The 10382-nt window shown below is 43.8% G+C and overlaps 1 protein-coding gene across 3 annotated transcripts in view; it reads left to right on the forward strand.

The window, feature by feature from the left end:
- HVCN1 (hydrogen voltage gated channel 1) overlaps nt 1-10382 on the forward strand; it is a 542590-nt gene that overhangs the window by 414630 nt on the left and 117578 nt on the right. The window lies entirely within an intron of this gene.

Here is a 10382-nt window from a genome sequence, read left to right on the forward strand (position 1 = left end):
GCGCCTGGGTGGCTCAGTTGGTTAAGCGACTGCCTTCGGCTCAGGTCATGATCCTGGAGTCCCTGGATCGAGTCCCGCATCGGGCTCCCTGCTCGGCAGGGAGTCTGCTTCTCCCTCTGACCCTCCTCCCTCTCGTGCTCTCTGTCTCTCATTCTCTCTGTCTCAAATAAATAAATAAATAAAATCTTTAAAAAAAAAATTTTTTTTTAAGTAACCTCTATGTCCAATATAGGGTTCGAACTCATCACCGAGAGATCAAGACTTGCATGCTCTACTGACTGAGCCAGCCAGTGCCCCCAAAAGTCCACCATTTTATATTCTCCTTGCAGGAGTTCAGGGTAGGAAAGCTTTACTTGAACACATCCACGCAGACCTCCGGACACACGTTCACACAATATATGCTCAGACACACTTCCGCTTTCGCACGTTTAAATGTATCACGCACCTACACTCAAAGACTCACACTCATCTTCATTGATACAAAGATTCATATACAAGAGCCATTTACACACACTCACAATTACACACTTGTAGACACACACACCCAGACAGCAATTTCCCAAGCTCCAGTTATTCAAATGACTCATCGCAATTTTTTCCATATCTGCATGTAACATATGCTTTTATTTCCTTGTTTTCTTTAAATGACTAAATTTTTATTTAAATAAATTTGATTTTAAAGGAAAGTGCTATAAATAGATAGTCCTCATCTTTCCTGTTTGTTCTTGCCTCTTCTTTCGGCCACACCCAATCCTACCCATTACAAGTGGGGGTGAGGGATCCTGGGCCACCACCTCCAGGAAGCTCCCTGACCAATGGCTTGCAAAGGGCAGCTGCACAGGACCCAGCACTTAGAAGGACCTCTTGCTTACATTACTGCTCTACTGTAAGCATTTAGAAAATCTTAATAATGTGTTAATTAGAATTACAATGTATTTTCATTTTGCACTAGGCCCCACAAATTCTGTAGTCTCTCCTGCCCGTGACCACTGAGTATCCCAGCTTCTAGGGGCTTCCTGAGGTGGCAGCTCCTCTGTTGGACTGTGTGCTGACTCAGGGAAGGTCACATCTTACACAGCCCAAGTCTTGGAGTCCAGGCAGATAGGAGTTTGAATCTTGGCTCCATTTACTGGCTGAGGAAGCTTGAGCCAGCCTGCCCTGACATCCACAGGACCCGGGACAAGAGTACCCATGGAAGCCTGCAGGCCACATGTCTAAAACTCTTCATGTTATAAATCAAGCTTCCAAATTGTCAAATAAAATACGTTCTAACCTCCTTTTTAAACAAATACACCTTCCTTATAACAAAGTGAAAGAATATGTGTAAAGCATGGTTTTTATATGTCCTCAAATTGGCAAAATATCCATGATGAGTGGATTAAATATCAATGATGAGTGGATTGTGCATGCCTGGATATTGTATTGATGTGCCAATGTTGTCTAAATGAATAATTTTAAAAGACATATAGAACTGGGGCACCTGGGTGGCTCAGTCAGTTAAGCATCTGCCTTCGGCTTAGGTCATGATCCCGGGGTCCTGGAATTGAGCCCTACATCGGGGTCGCTGCTCGGCGGGGTGTCTGCCCTCTCCCTCTGCCCCACTCCCCACTCATGCTCGCACTCTCTCTCTCTGTTAAATAAATAAATAAAAATCTAAAAAAAAGGACATACATAATTAATAAATTACTATATGTTTGTTCCATACATTTTTCTTGCCTTCATTTCAGCAAAATTGCTCATCATGTTATTATTATAAAGATTTTTACATAATTTGTGTGCTATTGACAATGATGATCAAAAGGAATAAAAAAATCAAATGAAACTCTACCAAAGTATGCAGTTTGAATACATTCTCATCAGAAATGTAAATTAAATGTAAAAAATTAACAAATTAAAATATTTTATGTTTTTAAGTTATTTTCTCCTAAAATATTTTATTAACTTCTTCTGTTAAAAAGAAATTTTCTATTAAATTAAAATTATCTTTTAAAATCAAAAGGCAAAACGAATATAAAATTAAAATAACATTTTAAGGTAAATTATTTAAATAAAGCTATAAATGTTATTTTTTTAATTTAATTAAATCCTAATATTTCAAAATAAAACTAATGGGGCACCTGGGTGGCTCAGACAGTTGAGCGTCCAGCTCCTAATTTCAGCTCAGATCATGATCTCAGGCTGGTGAGATCGAGCCCTGTGTCCCACTCTGCTCTGGGCGTGGAGCCTGCTTAAGATTCTCTCTCTCGGGGCACCTGGGTGGCTCAGTCGTTAGGCGTCTGCCTTCGGCTCGGGTCATGATCCTGGGGTCCTGGGATCGAGCCCCGCATCGGGCTGCCTGCTCCGCGGGAAGCCTGCTTCTCCCTCTCCCACTCCCCCTGCTTGTGTTCCCTCTCTCACTGTGTCTCTCTCTGTCAAATAAATAAAATCTTAAAAAAAAAAAAAAGAAGATTCTCTCTCTCCCTCTGCCCCTCCCCGACCTCTCTTAAATTAATTAATTAATTAATTAATTAATTAATTAAAAAAACTAATAATCCTAGATTTCAATGTCTCGTGAGCAATGTAAAGAAATGTATCACACTTCATGCCTTTTAAATCTAGATCTATATATGTTTAAACCTAAGGCTAGTATGAATCATTTAATATTTCAAAATGATCCTCTGCTGCTGTGTTAGTTTTATATTGTTGTGTAACAAATCACCATAAATGTAGCAGTTTAAAGCAAACCAGATTTCCTCTCTCACAGTTTCTGTGGTCAAGAATCCAGGCATGGTTTAGCTGAACCCTCTGCTTCAGAGTGTCTTATAAGGCTGCAGTCAAGATGTGGGCTACAGGTCGTCTGGGTGGCTTAGCTGGTTAAGTGTCTGCCTTCAGCTCAGGTCATGATCCCGGAGTCCTTGCTCGGCAGGGAACCTGCTTCTCCCTCTGCTGCTCCCCCTGTTTGTGTGGGAGCGCGCGCTCTCTCTCTCTCTCATTGACAAATAAATAAATAAAAATATTAAAAAAAATAAAAAGAGGTGGGCCAAGGCTGGGATCTCATTAGACATTCAGCTGGGGAAGGACCTCCTTCCGGGTGGTAGGCTAGGATTCAATTCTTTATGGGCTGGCTGACTCTAGAGCCTCAGCTCCTTGCTGGCTGTTGGCTGGAGGTTGCCCTCAGCATTTTTTTTTTTTTTTTACCATGTGGGCCTCTCTATTATTGTGGCTTACTTCATCAAAGCTAGCAAAGGAGAGCATCAATACGGGAGAATCTGCAAGCAAGACAGTAGTTACATCCGATGCAAGGTAATCACAGATGTGAAATCCCATCACTGTTGCTGTATTCTCTTGGTTAAAAGCAAGTCACAGGTCCCATCCAGAAGGTAAGAATTATGTGGGACATTTTAGAATCTGCTCCCTACAGATGCCGTGTGCAGTTTTTACAAAAATCGCACTCATGCGTGTGTACCTCTGGAACTCCAACACGGAACGCAGAAGGCAACCCGAGTTCCTTCTGCATTTGTGCTGACAGAAAGGCGGGATCTTGCAAGTTAATTCATTTGTCTTTGCTCTTATCTGAGTGCTTGCAACTCTCAATTATCCCTGCGCGAGAGCCCGAACTGGAATGCCCGTCTCCAATTTGGCAGCCACACAACCTGTGACGCTGCATTCGGACACAGCTGTTATTTCGAGGTCATGACCTAAGAGATGTGGAGAAGCTTTTCCCCGGGGCCCGAATGGTGTTCATCGGGAGAGCGGATGTTCAGGATCACAAAGCGGTTCTGTGAGAGCTCTGTATGCCGGAGTCTGAGTGACAGAAGCCCCATGTGTTTTTAATAAATTCTTCCTTTGGGCGTGTATGTTTGTGATATTCAGGGCTGCTTGAGCATCCTCAGGGCATGGCGGCTATGCTCCCCCAAAAGGGGTGATCCAAGAGAGAGAATGGGAAGCCACAATCTTTTATGAACTAGTCTTGGAGTTCACACACCATCGTGTCTGCACTATCGCTCTGGTTATGACCCAGGTCAATCCTACTCAGGTGGGAGCATCCCACACAAAGGTCTTGTAGTAGCAGAGTTGTAAAATCGCCCCCAAGCTTCCTACCCCCTGGCGAACGTGTGCTGTGAATTCTCCTCCCCTTGAGCATGAGTGGGGCCTGTGAATACGGTGGATGTCACTCATGATTATGTTGGGTTACAGGGCAGAAGAGATTTTTGCAGATGTAATTAATGTCCCTAATCAGTGGGTTGATCAAAGGAGGAATACCCTGGTGGTGCTGACCTAATCAGGTGAGACCTTCAAAGAGATCAGACTGATTCTTGAAGAAGCAAGTAGCTATGTTTGAACTGCCTGTGAAGGAGGTCACGTGGCCAGGCTCCGAAAAGAGCCACCGGGAGCTGAGGGTGTAGCCCCGTGGATAATTCGCAGGAAAACAGGGCCTCCCATCCCACAGCTGGAAGGAAAGGAGTGCTGCCAACCACATGTGCTTTGAAGAGATCTCTGAGACTCAGGGGAGATCACAATCCCCACGGACACCTTGATTTTGGCCTTGGGAGACCCTGAGAATAAACAAGTGTTGTTTTAAGGTGCTCGATTTATGGCAATTTGTTACACAGCAGTAGAAAACTAATATCAGTGTGACTATCAGAAGGCGAGAATTATTGGGGGCTGTCCTGGGGACCAACTACCAAAGCTCGATATTGTCAGACCTTTGAATTTTTGCCTGTCTTGTTGGTGTCCATCCACTTCCCTCTCTTTCCTATGCACAACCTCCTTTACACTTCACCCAGTCACTCACCTACTCCTGTCTTGATTCGTTCATTCCACAAACAATTCTGGGTCCCCTACTCTGTTCACACCCAGAACGGGTTGATGGGGACGCAGAATTGAGTTGCGTGTGTTCCCTGACCTCTAGAAGCTCCGGTCCGGAGCAGGAAGCATTCCGTGGTCTTCCTCAGCCCCCTTAAGATTCCTCCCAACATAACTCACATGTGGTTCAGACCCCAGGACCTTCCAGAGACCCGTTTCAGCACATTGTTCCACCCCCAAACCATAAATTCAGCCCCAAAGCATCATGTACAACAGATTTTGCTCAAATTCCAAGTCGAGACCAAGGACAGTATTATATTACATATTAGAAGCCAAATGTTACCAAACTTCCATATTAAACTTCTCTCTCCTCAAGTTCTATTATTCGGGAAGTCTTCTCCCACTCCACCGTGGCTAAACATCTTAATTATCCTGGGAAGTTCTATTTTATTTTCATATCCCCCTTGGCAAAACAGAAGCCTTGTGAGAAACCAAACCAATGTGGAGGTGGGTGGATAAGGGGGTTTGCCTCCATGGTTCTGCAGGCAGCATCCCCCCCCCCCCGTGACCTTGAATGAGTTACTTGCTGTCTGAGTTTCCTGGCCTGCATTCTGCCAAAGGCCCTAAGGGAGAAACAGCAACTCCCTGGGGACCCCAGCCAGGCTTTTGAAGTTCTTGGAAGAAGGCGTGACGTAAACAGCAAATCCGAGTAATGCCGTCTGAGGGCCTTCAGAATGAGGGCATTGGAGCATAAGGTCAAAGGCCCTGCAGACGGCATCTAACGTTTACTTCCAGAACACACTGCAGCCACCCCAGCCGGAGCCCCTCAGGGCCCCTCTGGGTTTGAGGCTGAGCTGCTTGCTGGGTGTCCCACCACCATTCTAGGAGCTGGTCCCCACCCCCCACCCCCCCGGGTGATGTGTATCATCACCCTCTTGTCTCTTGAAGAGGGATCTGTCTTCACTCACTCCCACACAATCTCATCCAGTCGTGTGGCTTTTAATACCATCAATGTGATGACTCATCAGTCTCCTGCCCTGCCCTCTTCCCTGAGTCCCAGACTCATTATCCAGCTGCTAACCAATATGTCCACTGGGATGTCTAATGGGCAGAGCACACTTCCTGGGTCCAAAGTGGAATTCCATTTCCTCCTCCTCTCTCCCCAACCACCCCCACCAAAACCTACTTATCCCCATCCTCCCATCTCAATAAATGGCTCTGTCACCATCCACCCAGCTGCTGGATTCAGAAACCAAGGGGTTATCCTTGATCCTTCTTTTTCTTCCATCACCCAACCATAATTCATCAGCAAGTTTTGTCAGCTCTCCTTTCAAAATGCTTCCCCATTCTGTTTGTTTCCAGGTCACCACCCTCTCAGGCCTCCTCAATATGCTACCTGCTTCCTCTCTTGCCACCCCATGGTCTATTCTCCACATAGCAACCTGAGAAAATATTATCCCCCTACTTAAACCCTCCAAGACTTTACTCAGCCAGCAAGACCCAGTGTGATCTGGCCCCTGTCTGCATCTTGAACTTCACCTCCTACCACTCTCCTTTGTATTCTGCTGTAGCCACACGGGTATTTTCTCTGTTCCCTAAACACACCAAGCTTGACCCAACCTCAGGGCCTTTGCATATACTGTTCCCTCTGCCTGGAATCCTCTCCTCCCTACCACATATTTGTGTACCTCACTCCTTCTTGCCATTCAGATTTAGTCCAAAGGTCACTTCCTTACAGACCCTGTCTCTATCTGAAGTTGACCCACCCACCTTCACCCCCCCAGCCACTGCCTATTATCTCATATTTCCTCTACAATTCCTATTACTATCTAATTATCTTACCTTTTCTTCTTTGCCTACTTATTTGTTTAGATTGTCTTCCCCACTAGAATTTCAGTTCTGAGAAGGCTGTCTGGTTCACTGTTCGATCCTTAGCCCCTCGACCAATGTCTGACATACAGGACCTGCTCAAGAACATCTCTCAAATTCACTCATTCATTCAGTCAGCACATATACATTGAGTGCTTACTGCTTAATGCATAACCAAAGATAACCAAGGATAACCAAGATGTCTGGCATCAATGGGTTCAAATTCAGTTTGCACCATTACCCAGCTTCTGGCCTTCCCTATCAGAGACTGTTTCCTCATCCAGAAAATGGGAATGACAGTGCCCTATTTGGCATGATTGCTATGAGAATTAACTTGTAAAAGGCTACCAGACAGCCTGGCACATAGTAGGTACTCATTAAATGAGTACTTTTCATCCATCACCAAGGATGATCTTGTCTGCCAGAATATGTGGGCACAGGCCCCGGGGGCTCTGAGGCACCCATGGAACAGCTGGATGCTCAAGTGGGAGGGAGATCAGTGTGGGCAAGGGGACACTAAGGTCAACTGGTGACCCACTTGGACACAGAAACAAGGGGGAAAGGACTATAAATGAGTCAGGGCATCTTCTTGAAATAATAGAGAGTGGGAACAGCCCCCGGGACACTGAATGTCTCCCAGGGACCTCCTGGGAGGTCAAGGAATATTTCCAGTTCTCAGTGCCCTGCTACCCACCCAGCCCACCTAAGGGTGTACCAGCTGGGGGCAGAGAGATGTCTGGTAGGGAGTAAAAGATACCAAACTTCTGGGCAAGGTTTGAAAATAGAAGTTGTCCTTCCACTCAATAGCAACCACCAAAAGCATGAGGATTTTTTTTTTCCAAGCTTTTTTTTTTTTTTAAATAATCTCTACACCCAACGTAGGGCTTGAACTCAGAACCCCGAGATCAAGAGTCAGATATTCTACCAACTGAGCCAGCTTGGCACCCTGGGAGGATGCTCTTTACGCACTGATATGAGTGATCACTCAAAATTCTAAAAGGACTACAAAATATAACACATACATGTTTGCTCATGTACACCTTCACTATCTCTGGAAGAACGCATAAGAAAGTTAGTGATGGCAGCTGTCTCTTGGAGCAGAAATGAGTGGTCAGGGCATAGGAGGGAAGGAAGACTTCACACTAAATGCCCCTTCGAGGTTTTTGAATGTTGAATCCCTTGAATGTAATACTTATTCAAAAATACTTAAAATTTGAAAAGAAAAATGCAGTTGCCACCCACTTTGGGGAATTGCTTTACCCCTCCTCTCTCACCCAAGGGATTGAGGGAGAGCATACTTCCAGAATGATCTGTCTGAAAGTAAAACTGGTTCTATCATTCCTCTTTATGTCATTCCTCTGGTTAAAGCCCTTTATTTTTTTTTCATTTTTTTAAAATACTTTATTTATCTTTTGACAGAGAGAGAGACAGCGAGAGAGGGAACACAAGCAGGGGAAGTGGGAGAAGCAGGCTTCCCGCTGAGCAGGGAGCCCGATGCAGGGCTTGATCCCAGGAACTTGGGATCATGACCTGAGCCGAAGGCAGTCACTTAATGACTGAGCCACCCAGGCACCCCTGGTTAAAACCCTTTAATGACACACAGCTGAGCATATTGTATAACTTCAAAAAAAGTATTTGTTGAATGCATGAGTAAATAAATGAACCAGTCACCTTTCATTTCTTAATTTTTATGTATTGATATGGAAAAAATCCATGTTAAGTGAAAAAAGAATATTGCAGAATATTAAATCAAGGATGATCCCATTTTTGAAAAATAAGATAATTACATATACATAAAATTATATTGCGTATTAGTATACTCATGTATATATTCAGATATTAGCGTATACATGTACATGTACATGATTATTGGTCTAGAAAAAGAAAAAAATCTAGAAAGATCCCAAACTTGCTGGTTCTGTATCTTGATCTTAGTGATAATTACATGAGTATAAATGTGGGTAAAAATTCATCTATCTGTACTTAACAATTGGACATTTTCCTATATATATAGTTATAGCTCAATTTTTAAAAGGAAAAAAGTTATACCCCCAAATATTATTAGATGCCATCTTCTGGGCCAGTTGGGATGATGAGGGGGCTTCTGATTTCCAATGTATAGCTGAATATTTTACAACAAGCACACAAGAATGAATCCTTTTAAAATACATACCTTTTAATTCATATTTTATTTCAGATTCTTTAGCTTAGGATGCAAAGCCTTCTACTTCTTCCACCGCCTCCATCCTTCATTACAACCACATCAAATGCTTCACCTTCCCAAATATGTCATGCTGTTTCTTACCTCCAGGCCTTCACCTTTGCTGCTCTCTTTTCCTGAGACACCTTCTCCCACCTCTTTGTCTCCTCCCACCTACCTAACCTTTTCTAGTCATTTAAGTCTCAACTGAAATGTCGCCTCCTCCAGGAAGCCTCCCTTGACCTCCCCACACTGGGTCAAATGCTGTAAAAACACCTTAGAGTTGACTCTTTCGCATCACCTGACTCACTTGTCCATCTCACCATCCAACGGTGAGCCTCCTCAGGCCCAGATTAGAATGATGGGGCCGCAAGCCACAGACCGTCTGGAGCCACCAGAAGCTGGCAAGATTCTTCCCCTAGAGCCTCCAGAGGGAGTGCAGTTCCCCTCCTACTTTGATTTCAGCCCGATGACGCTGATTTCAGACTTCTGGCTTCCAGAAGAATAAGAGAGTAAATTTCTGTTGTTTTAAGCCACCAAGGTTGTGGAAATTTGTTACAGTAGCCTTAGGAAATGAACATAATTGATACCTCCTTTCTAGAAAAGAGTTTGGCAAAACCAAATTATAAAGTTGGTTATGTGTTTAATGATGAGCCAGCAACTTCACTTGGGATAAACCCCGAAGAAACATTTGTTCACGCCCACCAGAAGACATGTGTAAGAACGTTCCTTGCAGCATCATTTATACTGACAAAACCTGGAGACAAGTTACATGCTCATGCACAGGAGAACGGATCAACCATGGCATATCCACATCATGGAAGAGTATGCAGCAGGAAAATGAACACACTGCAGCTATTTGTGACAACAAGCAAAAATTTCACACACCTAACGCTAAGTGGAAGAAGCAAGTCACACACACACAAAATATGAACAGTATGATTCTGTTTACATAAAGCTCAAAAACAGGTAAAAGTAAACAATACATTGTTTTGGTGTTTAAACTATAAAGAAAAGAGGGGAATAATTAAAGCAAATTTCCAGACATTGGTTACTCGAGGGAAGGAAGGGTCTGCAGTGGGGTAGTGGAACATACAGGACGCTTCTGGGTAAGGTGACCATGTATTTTGTGGCCTAACTGGCGTACTTTGGGGGATGAAAAGAGGGTGCTAGTTATAATTATGGCAGAAAACAGGTCCAAATCCAAACTGTCCCAAACAAACCAGAACATAAGATCACCCTACTTCTGAGACACATAAGATTTTATTTCATGGCCTGGTTGGTGTGGATATGGGTATTTATTAGTGCTTTTGAGACTGGACAAATACATTTTCTATATATGACATATTTCAGAATTACTTTTTTTTCAACCAAATAAAGGAATAAAGTGGGTTCCAGAATCAGTTCAGTTTTCAGTAGCAACTCCAGATACAGAAGCAGACTCTTGACTAAATTGAGCAGAAAGGGAATTTATTACGGGGAGAGTGCTGAGCTCACACAATTGCCAGGCAGGCTGGAGAAAGAGGTC

The sequence above is a fragment of the Leptonychotes weddellii genome, chromosome 13, assembly GCF_054177405.1.
Source record: "Leptonychotes weddellii isolate Sample4059 chromosome 13, ASM5417740v2, whole genome shotgun sequence".
In the NCBI taxonomy this organism is placed as follows: domain Eukaryota; kingdom Metazoa; phylum Chordata; class Mammalia; order Carnivora; family Phocidae; genus Leptonychotes; species Leptonychotes weddellii.